Source organism: Pezoporus flaviventris, unplaced genomic scaffold (genome assembly GCF_033815535.1).
Source record: "Pezoporus flaviventris isolate CSIRO_AGI_PZ_B2104156 unplaced genomic scaffold, CSIRO_AGI_Pfla_v1 ptg000067l, whole genome shotgun sequence".
Taxonomy (NCBI): Eukaryota; Metazoa; Chordata; class Aves; order Psittaciformes; family Psittacidae; genus Pezoporus; species Pezoporus flaviventris.
In genome coordinates this window covers 572,870-588,591 of record NW_026892615.1, presented here as the reverse complement: position 1 = coordinate 588,591, position 15,722 = coordinate 572,870, and the positions used below count along the sequence as shown (strand labels likewise).

Here is a 15,722-nt window from a genome sequence, read left to right as displayed (position 1 = left end):
CCCAAGGCATTGATTAACGTAAGCGTTGCCCAACAGAAACTCAGCCTTCCTCCCTTGCTTGTCGATGATTGGACAGCAGAGGAAAGGAGGCGGGGCTTCCAGCCAAGCTCGCTGGAGGCGGGCGAGCGTCTTGTTGCCATGGGGACGGGCGCCATTGCCCTCCGCGGTCTGACGGCCGCGGTTCCGCAGCGAGCGGGCGGACGCTCCTGGCCCGCACCTAACCGAACCGCCTCGCATCGGAGCTGCACACGGGCCAGAGCTCCCAGGCAGCACCTGATTGACGTCTGTGGCAAGCAGCTGGAGGAAGTACTGCTGCCTCTAGGCCATACACTAACTCTAGGGAGGGGAAAGCATCCAAAACGCAGGAGAAGCCGAGGCTAGTTGGCTCTCCCAGTACCAACAGCAGCCAGCTTCAGACCTTCGTTCATGTTCGCAGAGAAAATCCAATTGCTGAAGGCAGAAGTTAAAAAATTACAGAGAAATGCTAAATCACAGGAGGCAAGGAACTGCCAGGCTGTCCCAGCACTGCTGACGGTGAAACAGGGAATGAATCAGGTTGCCTGAAATCCTGAAGGCATAAATAGTGACACTGGAGCTGCAGTTCTTTCCAGGCATAGCTGCTTGTCAGCAGGATGGAGTGTTGCTGCTCTAGGGGACTGCTCACAGGTCTGGGAAACTGAGCCAAAAGCACCGGGCTGTGATCTTGGTAAAGAGAAATAGCAATGGAAGTTTACTTTTCCTTCTTTTGAACTGATCTGTGACTGCAAAGCACGAGAATGCTTGGAACTTTGTCTTCTGCTTGAAGAGGAATGAAGCAAAATATTTTTGTAATAAAAATTTAGTACCATTTTTTGACTTTGTAATCAATGCAGCTTTATAAGCCATGCACGCATGCATAGTAATCCTTCACTAATCCTATTGGCCTCGGGCATACAAGATGCAATGAAATAATGAGGCAGTTTCTACTACAGAAGATAGCTCATCATAAGGCCAAACAAAAGTTCAGTGGACCATCACATGAAAAATAGAAAGGAGCTCAAATGTAAAACGTTCCTGTGTCCAAGTATATTGATCAAATACAAGGTGACATGAATGGGGTAACATTATGGTATGGTATTGGGAATGGAGGTCCACTCCCCATTCTTCTTTCAGAATAGGATGTTATTTTAATGTGTGAAATGCAGTGAAACAGCAAGAAAGCAAGAAGAGTACTGTGGGGATTAGACACAATTATGGCCAATGCTGGGCACTGATCATTACAATCATATTTCATAATAATTTCCACTACAACTCTTTCCCCCATTGTTCGTAACTTTCAGTTTCCTAACCAAAAACTTTCCTACCTTGAAAAATATTTAGACCTTTTTCTTCCTGATATTTTTTCAGCTGAAATGTGCAAGGGTCAAAGATCTGAAATGAGGCAGATTGGCTACTCACCTGAAGAGCAAAACACGCCTGTATGTAATTTGGCTGTGATTTGCTGTTCATGAGTGTATGAAATTCAGACTGTCTCTACTAAGCTGATTAAGGGAGTCAGGGACATCTGCTTCTAGCTGATGTAGCTAATGCCTTGGCCAAGGAAGATCGTTTTCTTTCTCCTTCAAGGACACAGTAATTCAACCAAGTCTGCAGAAATGCACCATGGGTGTGCCCTCTTCTGTTGTGCCCGATGTCAAACCAGAGTCTGATGTGTCCAAGCAAGGGTGTAAGGAAGCCCGCCAGAGGCCAACTCCTGGTTTATTTTATTGTGAGTAATAGACTAAGACCCATCATAGGTTGGACTCAAGCCAGGCCTGGAGCTGAAATTGCTTCTTAGTAAGTGATTTTCTCCAGTCAATGAATTGAGAGAAGACTTCCATTCTCATCCTCCTAGAGCTACAGTCTTGGCAATGTTAATAAAATAGACCCTGACCACGGAGAAGTGGCAGGATGCCAGGACAATGCATCAAAACTCTCCTTGCTGGAGAGAGCCATCCAACAGGTTGTCAGTGGGAGCTGCACCTCAGACAGTCACCCTTCTGGAGGAGCCTGTGATAACCGCAGTGAGCCTGCGAGCCCGTGACACATCTCCATGTGCTGGCAAGAGCCAGACACACGATGCTGGCTGTTTTCCCTGAAGGGCACGACTCCACTGCCATACCGTTCTCTCACTGAGGCATAAAAAGCTTGAAGGTGTGGAGACTAACAAATCTGACCTCAAGCAGGGCAGAAGAGGTGCTGACAGGCAATGAAAAGCATACCAAGCCCCATCATCAGCACTGTCTGTCCAGGTTAGAGGCAGGACCCACTTTGGACACTCCCAGGACTGTACCCAAGGTGTATGATGTGAATGCTTCTTAGGCCTGAGCTCTCAAACAGCTCCTCTTGCTCCTAGTGCTGAAGGAGACACATGTATTACAACATGATCGAGTCCAGCTAGAAGGCTCAGCAGCCACCATGGCACCTCTGGCCATGGTGGTCACCTCTGGTGAGGTGACAACAGGGACCTTACTGTGAGCACTGGAGGGGTAGCAGAGAAAATCCTGGCAGCTGCCATGCTGCCTACCAGGCCCATTCCTCCCTGCACACACTGCATATGCCTTCTCTCGCCACTACGGGTGCAAGATGTACAAACCGACACGGTATGGTTCTCGCATGGTGGGTCCATAGCAGGGACTGTACTTGCCTTGCACAGTGTCAGAAGAGCTGGCTACACGCTGGCAGAGACAAGTGAGCATTCGACTCATTCGCACAGGACAGACAGAGCTTAAGCCAGCTCAGGATGGACCATGCTTTGAGCACCTCTCCCCCAGCCCCATCTGTAGTGCTCCAGAATCTTAATGTTTTTCATTTTGAACAGATTTCCCTCAAATTCCATTAGAAAACAATCCATTACAAAAACATGAGGGTTGCAGTTACACTCAAGATGAGAAATACTATGAAGTCAAGACTGTTACACACAGCCCTTAACTCTGCCCCTTGCATGTCAGCATCATTACAACACAAGCTATTCCTCAGCTCATACAATAGTTTGTAGTCTTTTCAATTTTTCCTATAACCTTATTCATATGACACCTCGTAGCACTCTCTACCATGCAATGTAGGCCAGACAAAGAGTCCATTAAAGTAACTTATGTGAAAAATATGCAGTAAATCACAATTAGACAATATACAACTGGTGAAGTAAAAGAACAGAATAATAGCGAGGATGGGGTACTGCGTTCAGGAACCTAGAATTAGACTACCACGTTAACTACTTTAATGCCAACACCACCAACCCTTTTGTTTTAGTGGTGCCACTCTCTGAGAGTAAAAAAATGAAGGGGAAAAAAATAAAAATAGTAAAAGAAACCAACAAACCCCTTACTAACAGAAATGCTTTGTTTCTGACAATATACTATTTGTATAATGCATTATACTTGTTCCTGGTGTGACTTGCGGTGGCATGTTCTGGTGGCATGTAGGCCCCCTGTCATGGGTCAGGCTTCCACTGAGTTGTGGGGGTGCCAATATGCTAAGAAATGCTGCACAGGGCAGGGAACTGTCATACTTGCAAGCAAGTGGGCTGCCAGGAGTGAAGCAGGGCTAACACAAAGGAAGGAATAGCCGCTATGGCTGTAAGACCCCACGAAGATGGTGTGAATTCAGAGCATGTGTTTATAATGACTTTTAAAAGTCTCCAGTGTTTTCTTAAGAATATATTGATTGTACAGCTAAAGTGATCCTCTGGCTTGATCAGGCAGTGAGGCACTGGAATGGGTTGCCCAGGGAGGTTGTCAATGCTCCATCCCTGGCAGTGTTCAAGGCCAGGTTGGATGAAGCCTTCGTGAGATGGTTTAGTGTGAGGTGTCCCTGCCCATGGCAGGGGGGTTGGAACTAGATGATCTTAAGGTCATTTCTAACCCTAACTGTTCTATGATCAGCCAGTGGCTGCTTTGTGTGAGCTGAGGCAGGGTACTCACATGAACCGCCTGAACTGCACTGAACTGCCTATTTAAAACTCAAGTGCTCATGCTGATGCTGTGCTTTTAGTGCCACTGGGACACTGCAAAGCTGGATATGCGTGTGTTCAGGACGGGCAGCCCTGTGCACACACTGCCCTGAAGAGCAAGGTCCCAGACCTATGCCAGACCCATGCGAGTCTGATTACACCTCAGGGCCAAAGCGTGGCATTCTCATCATTTCTGGTATAGCTCAGCATCCTCAAACGCCCATCTCTGGACCTCAGCTTGATTGGCTTTGGTCCCCAGCAATCACATCTCTGCACTGCAGGTTCAGTGGCTTCTTTCTCAGCCAGCAGTTTCACTCCAAGGTACTCAGAGCACCAGTGGGGATGGGGAAGCACTCCAGCTACAGCCAGTGTAATACACAGCCATCCCCTGGCCATGGACAGGGCTGCAGGGCCCTCATGCAAGCACGGGGAGGGCACCTCTGGTAACTTCCAAACTGAATCGTATGCCACTGCTCCATCCTGCTTCACTCTGTCTCACAGGTCCACTTCTACCATGCTACATACAGTGAACTAGCTCATTTTTATTTTGAAGTACTCCACACCATTTTCTTCTTCTAGTCACTTACCTGTTTGTCCTCAGCTGGGCTCTCAGCTTTCCTGAGCACTCAAAAAGCCCCTAGAACATTGCAGGCACCTTTGTAAGGGATGGAGAAATGCTGCTGCCTTCCCCAGCTGGTTCATACATCATCACTACAGCTCCTCCACCAAGATCTAGTCTGACAGCACCAAACCCATCATACAGGGTCATCTGTGATATCAGAGCTAGCCACAATTACAGGTGGGTGCTTGGGGGCAGATCTCAACTTATGTAAATCAGAGCAACTCCACCCCCTGCATTTGGAGTGAGATTGAAAATTGTAATGTCAGCTACTAAAATATTAAAATTCTGCTTCCTGGAGAGCAGTGGCATGTAGAAGAAAGTTTGCTGTGATTCTCATAAGGTGTGAGGCAGTAACTAATTACTACAGAAGATGAAATACAGCCCTGTGATTTCCTGGGATATCTGCTAAACCTCAGGAGAGTTTGTATATGTCTCAGAACCTCCTTTACTAAGAAAAGATAAACAGAATGAAAGACAGCAATGAAGCAAGCAGCAGCTCTGAATAGTAACTGGTCTCAGAGTTAATCCAGAACCTGGTAAATAAAGCTGCAGACAGTTAATAAATTGGATGAATAAGGCCTAGAAATAATATTTTACAGTAGGATTAGTTCATCTAGAGGGTACCTGGTGAACTCATAGGAAGTGTGGGGAGAAAGGCAAAGAAGACACTAAATTACCTTCAAATTATTTCTGCAGATCCTATTACAGGAGAGAAAGGAGAAATGGCTGCAGAACAAATCATACGAATTCCTGTATCCAGCAGTCCAACAGTCCCTTACAAAACAAGAGAGAGAAAGCGCATGTGTGTGGTGGAAGCAATAAAAAGCACATTTGTCCCCCATTCATCACCATGTCATCTTTGGGTGCGTGCAGCTATTGCTTAGCAGGGCTGGGGGTAGGTGGGAAGGAACACAGCCCCCAACTCTGGAGCATCTGCCCTGGTTCTCTCTGCTGGGCCCTTGTAAAGCGCCCTCAGCCCTGCTGCTCCCCCAGGCCCTGTGGGGCACAGGACAAAGCTTGGCCGGCACAGCGTGAGGGAACAGGCATGACCCAAGGCTGCTCTCACATGGTGTCTCTGATCTGGGATCCAGGCACCACGACTACCCTGTCTGGGCACAAAAAATTACAAGTCCCAGGCTGTAGCATCTCCTAATTGTCTCCTCTCACTGAGCTGCCATTGCAGAGGGCAGCTCAGGTAAACGCATGCTGGCAGCAGAAGTCAGGCAACAAACTAACACAGGTATCAGAGAAGAGGAGGAAGGAAAGGGTTCACAGGAAGTCCTCAGAACTAATTGCTTCAGCAAATGGAGGGGAATTCGGAGACTGTCTTCCCTTTTCTCCTCACTGACACTCTGACTGGCAGGGCCTAGCACCGCGCCATGGCAGAGCAGCAGGCACAGCCTGCCTGGAGTGGGGATGGACATGACGTGCAACTAATTGCATGTTACCCTGGGTTGAGGGTGTTTAAAGGCTGAATGTGTTCTCAGGAGTCAGTAGTTGTTACCTGGGTGTAGGCACAGGAGTGAGCACTCCTGGATTTGCATCCAGCCTGATTCAACAGCTCTGAGCGCCAGGACTGGCCTATAATTACAGCCAGAGTGTTAGCCCCAAAGTATGAAAGATGACAGTCCACATACCTAAACTGTTAGCATTAGCACTGCTACTCTCATACAGAACCATGCAATTACTGCATTTTAATCCTGGAATATCAGACATGAAGACTCAGGTACCGTGGATCCAGAGCTGCCTGTATCAGCCACCAGTCCCTCTGCTGCCTGCAGGACACTGCTGTGGCCCTGAGCATGGGGTGCAAAGCGATTGCAATAACCTCCAGAAAAAGGAAAGGCTCTGTTGCACCATTTCCCTGCATTTCCAGTCAAGAACTGTGCATACTTTCAGATGCTGCTGGGGCCTCACGGTATATTTTTTTTATGAGAGTAATTTACAGCACCTGGGAATTTTACTCTTTCTCAATGCCATGTCCTGCTTCACGGGACATTGATGCTCCTGCATCGTTCCTACTGTGATCTCCTAAGTCTTCAGCAGTTTAACTGTATGTCCAGTGCAATGGACAAAGTGATCCACCTTCACGGGCATCTCACACACACTCCCATGCTCAGACCATTGCCTTTGGAAAATAATTACAGCACGGAAGCCGATTCTGTTAGATTAAGACAAATTAAGAATCTAATATATAGGTTTGCTGTCAGGTTCTCAGGGTCAGGGGTCGATACAGTATATTGCAATGAGGCTATAGGTTACCCTGCCCCAATATTTTATCATAATAAACCAAATGGGGACGAAACACCCAGCAGTAGCCCATAAATCTATTAGCAGTGAACTGTCAATGTCCCATATACCAGGGTAATTTGTTAATTCAGAGCTGGGTCTCTTTTTTCACTAGACCTTGTAAACTCCTTTCTGAAACATCAATAAACCATCTGCTTTGACTTGTTAATCAAACGACTTTATTCAGTCCAAAGCAATTTTTTCCTAATAAAAACAGAGTATTTATCTCCATGGCTATAAAAGAGGATTGTTTTCAACTGTTCACTTACAGTTAAGAAGCACATTTAGTTTGGATTGATTTCCAATGCTTCGGTCATATCTTGTCACTTCCCATTTCTTACACACAGCATCTCAGTTTAGCTCCTTAGCAGGGGAAGCACAACCTGACCCAGTGCTGGAAGCGGCAGTGGGGAAGATGCTGCCAACAGCAAAAAAGGTCATGCAAGTGAAACTTCACAGAGCTAACCCCGTCCCCTCTGGCTCCCAGGCCGCTCCCAGGCTCTGCGCAGCCCTTCCTGCAGCCGCAGCCGAGGGTCTGCCCCTGGGCAGTGACCTCCCAGCCAGCCCAGGGTGCGACCTGCGACAGCCTCGCCGGCTGCCCTTCCTCCCTGCTGCAGGTGCTGCCAACGCTCCCCCAGCACAACCGAGGCACGACCCCTTCCACCCGCAACCGCCTGCAGCAGCCAGCGGAGAGCGGTGCTGGGCAGGGCAGGACCGCGGCTGTGGAGGGCTTCCGCTGCCCTCCGCCCTGCAGCAGCTCCATGGTGGCATTGCCGCCCTTCTCTCCCACCCTCAAAAGCACAGGAGTGGGGTAAGGGAAATCCATTAGGACGCTGTTTCTGGAGCATGCAATTCCCTGGTGCAGCACAGAGGGGGAGATGGCGGGCAGAGGACCTGGGGGATGCATTAGAGAAGGAAAGCGTGTTTTCAGTCTGTCTGGTTGTTTTCTTTTCTCCGTCGGTATGTCACATCTGCACCAGGAGTTGTTGAGTTCAAGCAGCCCTCCAGCACCCCACAGCACAGCCAGAGAAGCTCACATAGTGAAACAGGGCGCAGTGCGGGCCAGCCCCAAGCCCTTCCCCTGCAGCAGGACAGTGAAGACTGAAGACCCTGGCCACCAGTGTGGCATGGGCAGCCTCTGCTGTGCCCGCAGGACCTGGGGAGACATTTGCAGCACCCCTTGTGTCCACCTTAGCTTAAGTGTTTCAGAGGCTGGTGGCCGTGACACACAGGCTGTGGCTGGGATCCTCCCAGGGCATCCCATGTGTCACATTGGGGCTGGGACAGGCAGGATGGGCATCCTTGCGTCCTGTTGTGTCCTCACAGCATTGCAGGCCATGGGCTACCGGGGGCTGTGCTGGGGACACGGCTGTTCCATGGAGATGCTAATCACTCGGGTGTGTTGTGGAGGTTTGTCTCCAGATCACCACGCACGTCAGGCTGGGACACAGCGCCCATCCGTGCAGAGACACTGCCCATGCAGAGCCGCATGTAGTCCTGTAGCATTGCTGGCATGAACCCAGCTCTTCCCCTTGCTGGCTTCGAGGAAACCTGTTCCCCGACCCAGTCTGATCCTAACCAGATCCTGTCCTTGTCAAGCACCTTCCCCTGCAGACTGAGGAATCGCAGATATTCTGCCTGAAGCTTCCCTAATGAATGTCTCTTACTAAACATAAAAGGTGGTTTCTCCGAGCAGGAGATCAGAGCATCAGCTCCCTGGCTGGGTGTAAGCCCGATCACCTGGCACGCACTGCACCGATGTCTGTGGGACCTCAAGGCATCTTGCCTCCTGCTGGCCATGTGTCCTCTCAGCGTGGTGGTGCTGCACCAACACTTGGCTTAGGCAGCTCCCTCTGACCTACTAAGGGACATCCAGCCAGTGACACTTGCCACAAAGCAGCCTGGGCTGCCAAATGCACTGGTAAGGGACATGTCACCAAACACCTGAGGGTGTCCCTGTGGTGACAGGGCCATCACGGTCTGATGAAGGCTCAGCCGCTGGCACAGGCCTCCTGCATCCCTAGTTAACCCAGGGACCATGGAGGCCACAGTTCCTGCAGCGCTGTGTGGCCCAACACTGGCACCCAGGGACCTGCCGTTGTCCAGCACCAGCACCCAGGCACCCACAGCTGTGCAGGTGGGGCAGGAGGGTACAGCCCTGCACCTCTTTGTTCCCCATTTGCGCATGGCACCAGAGGAAAGAGAAGGCAGATCCTTGTCCTCATGCTGAGGCACCAGGGAGGGCTGCAGCTGCTGATGGGTCCATGCCCTCCATCCCCGTGGCACTGCTCAGCCCTGGCAGGATGTGTCCCGTACCTGGCAGTCCTGGTGTGGCCACGGGACCTGTGCTGGGCAAGCTTGGCTCTCTCCACATTGCGACTACAGCGGCTGTGCCCCAGACCCAGCTCTCCCCAGGATGTGCAAATCAGGCGCCCCCAACCCTGTCCAGAGCACCCCGTGGGGGGGAACAGGCAGAGAAACAAAGTCATTTATATAATGTGTCTCCCTGCTGAGCCCCTAATGGCTGCCGCTTTTGTTCTGCAGTGGCTGGCTGGCTGTGATGGGCAGGAAGCCGCAGTCTCCCTTTGTTCCATGGCCTTATTCAGCAATTTAGATCCATCATAAAAATCAAATATGCATGTTGCAATCGCCTTGCGTACAACAGCTTCAATTTTCGCCTTTCTTTAATTGAACTCCATGGGAGAAAGAGGCAGGGCCAGGGAGCAAGGGGCAGCAAGAGAAGCGCTTTGTGTTTTTGTTCAGCGGGCTGTGAAAATAGGGAGTAATGAAAATACAGAATTTTTATCTTTGCCTCATTATTAAAAAAAAAAAAAGACAGAGATCTTTAATAAAGCCTTCCTCATAGAGGAGCCTGTGCAGGGAGAAGCCTTCATGTGCCCCCATCCTGGGCACAACAGGCTCAGCAGGGCTAGGCTTGAGGGATGGCATGAGGCTGTGGCACTGTGGCAGGGGCTGGTGACAAAGCTGGCAGCTGCCTGCTGCTGCGATGCACGTGGCTGAGTTGACGCACCATGGCCCTCTGCTCGCAGGCACGTGTTATCCTTCTAGGATGCCAAGGTATTCTGTTGCTGGAAGCAAACATGTCCTTACAAATTTTGCCAGCACCTCCCTGCGCTCCTTCCCCAAGACCTTGTTCTTGGTGCCGTTGGAAAGCAGGAGCCCAAAGAAGCAGAGCTGGCCAGGGAGGCAGCCAGCACAGGAGAGGGATGTGCAGGTCCCCAGCAAGGCTGGGCTGTGATGGTTGTGCCATCCAGCCGTGTGCATGGCCATGCTCCTGCACTGCAGGGACAGTGCTCCTGGCCAGCACAGCAGGTCTGGAACCTGCTGCTATGGAGCTGTCCCTGGGACACTGCAGCGGGAGGTGGCGAGAGGCAACAAGATGCACACAGCCACCGCCTTCGCTGCTACCATCGAGGGTGCAGAGAAAACACTCACCCCCACCTTGGAGGTGTGCTGGGGGCCGGTGCTTCTGTGCACAGTGCTGTTGAGGGCACTGGATCCATGGTACATTTCCTGGCTGCTTGGCCCCATTTGCTGTGACAGGGTCCCATGAACAGCTGGGGCTTTGCAGGCTTCCTTCTAGAAGCTGCCTGGATGCCTGGAGCTGAGTCCCAGCTCCACAAAGCCCTGCAAGAATGAGGTAAGGCCCCTAATGCATGGACTTGCTCCTGTGTGGGGCATCACTGACTCCCTGCATCCCCTTGATGCTGTTGAGATACGTGACCATGCTGGAGCCAGGGGTGCCCTGGCAGAAGGGATCTGTCCCCTGGGCCCTCCCTTGCCGTGGGCACGCAGGGGGCCCTCTCCAGCTGCACAGGGCACATCAGGACAATGGCACACACTGGGAGGCTGGTCACAGCCCATGTCCTTGTCCCTCACCCCTTTTGCTGCTCAGAAGCACTGCTGAAGCTGGAGGGATACAGCGCCATTTAATGGAAACTGAATTTCTGCTTTAGAAAGAAAAGGTGCTGCTTTGCCAAAACACTTAGCATTCCATGCACACATTAACCTGATTATGGGAGGAAGGGGGCCTTTTCCTTGTTTCTGCCCTGCTAATAATTTTGTGTCAGTTCTGATTTGGCTTTCACCTCCCTGCAAGCCCTGGTGTGTTCAGCACCATAGCATCAGGAGGTGCCAGGAACCACCCCATGACTCGGCATGGCAGGGTTTATCCCCACTGGCCTGTTTTCAGCAGAGACCCATCACTTCTGGAGTGCATCAGATGGGGCTTCTGGAATCCTATGGGAAAGGGGGGACGCAGGTCTCCAGGAAGCCCAGATGGCCCACGTGTGCAAAGCCCTGCAAAACAGGACATGGAGACCAAACTAGCAAACGTTCAGAAAACAGCAGTGATCCCCAAAGGCATGACTTCAACCCATGTAGATCCAGCCCATCCTTCAGTCCCTGCTCAGCTCCCAGTGGGCTGGCCAGGAGCAGCAAAGCCCCAGTGACCTGAGGCCCGTCATCCCTGTGATGTGCTGCAGGCAGCCAGGGGTCCACAGCTCGCAGTTGAGGACAGGTCTGTGCTCGGCCTGGCCAGCAGTGGTTTGGCAGAGAATACCCTCCCCCATGCTGAGAAAAGGCCCTTTTTCGCTGTGACAATTCAATATAATTGAAAGTTTGCTTAGGAAAGAGAGTCTTTTTAACTGAACATGCTCACAGCAGAATCAATATGAATTATATGGCACAGAAGATGCCTAGGGTATTAAAACATTAATTAAGTAACATCATGCTACCATCTAACCAACAGCACAATACCATTTATAGGTACCGCTCTCTTTTCTCTGGGGTGCAGCATGAAGTCTCTCTTCCATCACAGCAGAGGCTGCAGGAGACCCGGAGCTGTGTCACTGCAGCTCACGCTGGTGCCTTCCCCGAGGCAGGATGCTGGGCACAGGTGGATGTGTGGCCGCTGGCCCCACTGGGCACGACGATGGGCCCTGTGGTGTGGGGCTTTGTCTGTCACTTCTGCAGTGCAACCTGCGCTGCGATGGTGGGATGAGGATGACAGCTGTGTGCTGCAGGGGCATGAAGCCACTGGAGCCAGGCAGTGCCCACACTGCTGTAGTTGGATTAGCTTACCATGTTAGCCAGGGGAACTAATGCACCAATTCTGCAATATACCAAAATAGAAAGTCATTGGAGTGAAATCAGTGTCTCCACCACATCCCCTCTGGCAGAGCGTTAATTAAAATGACTCTCTAGTGCTTTAGATCATCAGGTGTACATTGTTAACGAGCTTGGAGGAGAGAATGGGCTCCACATTTGTAGTTTAAGCGCTGATGGACTTAACCCTTCACCACTGCTGGCACAGCCTAAGCCTGGTGGCAGTTTCTCAGAGCATCCATCTGCATTAGAGAAGTCGACTCTCTTAGCAGACTTCAGATGTCATTTAGCAAAGATGTTAACATGGGACCACGCTCAGTTCAGCAGGGACCTGGCTGCAGAAGTGACATGCCTGCGGCTGCTGCTGTCATCAGGAGAATGGGTCTGTGCCTGGCCCAAACTCTTCATGGGCTGCTATGACCATGCGGGGTGCAGGACCAGCCGCTCCATGGAGCTTGCCCTGTGCTGCAAAACCAGTCTCACTGGAAGTTGGCAGCTGGCAAGGTTTTGGGGTTTCTTTTGGCCTTGGTTTAGTCCTGGTCATCTGCACTTCATGCCCTGGGCACCCTTAAAAATGCAGCTCTTCTGTCACCTGTTGACGTGGAAAGTGTATCCCTGATGCTGCACCCCTGCAGGGATTTGGCAGCACTGGCCACGGTGTTGGGCTGCAGTGAGGGAGGGAAGCCAGTGACCATGGCTGCTGGTGCAGAAATGGCCCCTCCATAGTGCTGACCTGTGTGTCTGCTGATGGTGGCATTGCTGTGCCTGTCTCCAGCCCCCCTGGAGCCAACTGTGCTGCTTGCACGACACGGTGCTGCTTGCAGGGGGCCCAGGAGCAGGATGGCTTAGCCCTGGCATGGGCAGCCCAAGCTGCTGTGATGTCCTGCAGAGCTGTGCACCAGTAGCAGGCGCAGGAGAGACCATTTACTGTAGTGACAGGACAAGGGGTAACGGGTTAAAACTTAAACAGGGGAAGTTTAGATTGGATATAAGGAAGAAGTTCTTTATTGTAAAGGTGGTGAGGCACTGGAATGGGTTGCCCAGGGAGGTTGTGAATGCTCCATCCCTGGCAGTGTTCAAGACCAGGTTGGACAGAGCCTTGGGAGGCATGGTTTGGTGTGAGGTGTCCCTGCCCATGGCAGGGGGGCTGGAACTGGATGAGCTTAAGGTCCTTTCCAACCCTAACTATTCTGTGATTCTATGATTCTATGACTTCCTGAAGGCACCCTCCATTGTAGCCTCTGAGAGCTGCTGGGCCCTGCCATCTGGTGGGACGTGGCTTGTACCACGGCCTAGCTCCTGCCCCCATCGCCCATGTTTCCAATGGCACCCTTGGTGTGTGCTGATGCAGGGCTCATGCACCACTCACCTCCACTGTACACTCAGGTGGGGTTCCCTGTGGAAAAGCCAGTTGGAGACAGCTTCCACAGGGAAGCCTACTGCTTCCTCCTTCGGTGCCAGCGTATGCTGGGCATCCAATAGCACTGCATGCCAGCTGTGATGGAACCACCCAAAGCCCCTGCTCATGCTGCCTCGAGGACAGCAACACACAGGCTGCATGAGAAGGAAGAGGCATGCTCCAGATGGGAATCCTGCTCCACATCCATCAGCAAGGTAGGTCTGTAGCAGACACCCCATCACTGCTCTGTTTTGATAACAAAAGTGTATTTTTTTGGCCTAGGAAGAGCTAAATCTCTTGTCTTTTAGGTGATGTCAATGCAAGGTCAATCACACTCCTGGTCTCCTCTTACCAGAATCGCAGCATGGAAACCCCTCTTTCTGTTAGAGGTTTGCACAATCTCTACTGGTGCACAGCTCTGAACAGATGGGCTATCACTGAGTTTTTTAGTTTGCAGCTTATGCAACTACCAGAGGCCATTTACACCTTTCTGAGCATTGGAGAGGTGCTTTCTCAAGCATAGCTGTTTTAAACTGGAATTCAACCAGGAATAAATAGCAGTGTTACATAATAAACTTACAAAGATCTGTGAACAACACTGAAGTCATTAACGTGACACAGTGCAAATGCCGGCGGAAGGGTCGTGCTGGTGACCCCATTACTGCCACAGCCTCATCCACTTGCAGGAAATTCAGGATGGATTTTTGCCATTAAAAAATACTCAAATGGCTCAGCGGAAACCCAGAGCCCACTATCCAGGGTCATGATGGGAGAGCAGGGCAGGACTGGGCAGCCTGGCATGGGGCCTGTTTTGGGGTGCTGAGCTGCAGCACACAGCCAGGTGTGATCATTCCCATCACCAGGGTACACGGTCTCTTTCAGAGCTGTGCACTGGGATCGGGGCCCTGCTGCCTTGGTTGGGGTCTGCTGCAGCAGCAGGAGTCATCGGGGCTTGGCAATCTTGACCCACCTTGTTTTAGAAGTCATGCTTCTTTTGAGCCTGAATCTGTCCGAGTGCTGTTTTTTTCTTGCTTTTGTATTCTTTTTTTGTGAAGGTGCATCAGCAGCCTGGTTACTGAACTGACCTGCTTGCCAGTGAGTAACCCAATTAACTAAAGCATGCTTCCATACTCTTGCCATCTGCAAGATTTCCTCCCCAGGACCCCTGCTCGGGCCAGATGACCCTGTGGAGCTCAGGCTCTGCTCCCCAGGGAGCAAGAGGAAGCCACTCACTGTCAGGGAGGCAGCAGTATGGCCAAGGCCGCCCGTACTGAGCAGCCTGCCTGTCCTGCTTACAATGGGCTGCTCTGTTGTTTATTTATTGCTGTAATGAAATAGAGATGAACGGTGGCCTCTGTGGCTCTCTTTCGGATGTGGTCTCCTTATTAATGAATTTCAAGTGTTTTCTGCTGCAAGGGGCAGTTTTTGGTGGCAGAATTGTGTATTTAACACTTGGTACTTCATCAAGGTTTCCTCCTTGCTCAAGAGGCACTGGAAGCAAAGGGAAGAGCAGTGAGTCAGCCACTTACCTTTCTTACCTTCATCTCCTTTTGGTTTGATCAGTAGAAGAAAACAGATGGTGATTTTAGTTCACTTCTGGCTTTCAGGCTTCCAGATGACCTCAGCCCATCAAGGCATCATGCTTTCCCTTTAACCAGTAATTACAGCAGCGTGCCCAGAATTGTCACACAATCATTTAGTGAAATTAAAGCACTTGTAATGTCTTTTTCATACACAATGCATCCCAAAGCCATGAATGGATTGCGCCATTTGGCTCATTCCTTCTACTTCAGCATCAATTCGTGGCGTCAGCCCAAGAACCCGCATGTGGGGAGGGACATGGACGCATGTGCTGGCATGTGCTGGTGGGTGCACAAGAGCTGTGGGATGCAGGAGCTCAAGCCGATCCAAGTGGCACGGCACAGCATGGCACGGCACGCACCCACCCCAACATAGACCCTGCACCGCACAAGCGCGGACATCGGAGACGAGAGCTTTTGCTCATTTTTGTCTTTAATGTATCACAATGAGCAGGAAACATACGTGATGAAATATTTCCAAAGGAGTATATTCAATTACCATCTACAGTCAACTCAACTATGACAACAAAGTCTTTTGTGACAAATTCTGTAAAGTTTTGAAAGTAAGTCCCACGTGGTTTTCTGTTTATCTCCATGTATTTTGGTACAGTTTGAGATCAGCATTGTTACAGTAACAAAAAAAAGCTAACAAGACTACATTATAGAAAAACACCAAGAACATCATTTTTGGTTTCACTTGCTCTATTTTTTGTACATTGCAAAGGCTGTTTGTAT

General features: G+C 50.7%; 1 long non-coding RNA gene across 1 annotated transcript; it reads left to right on the top strand.

Annotated features, from left to right (window-relative positions):
* The first annotated feature begins 3,922 nt into the window (after positions 1-3,922).
* LOC133278722 (uncharacterized) lies at positions 3,923-5,437 on the top strand. Its single transcript, XR_009746674.1, has 2 exons — positions 3,923-4,932; positions 5,289-5,437. It is a non-coding gene; the product is annotated as an uncharacterized LOC133278722 (long non-coding RNA).
* Positions 5,438-15,722: the final 10,285 nt, after the last annotated feature.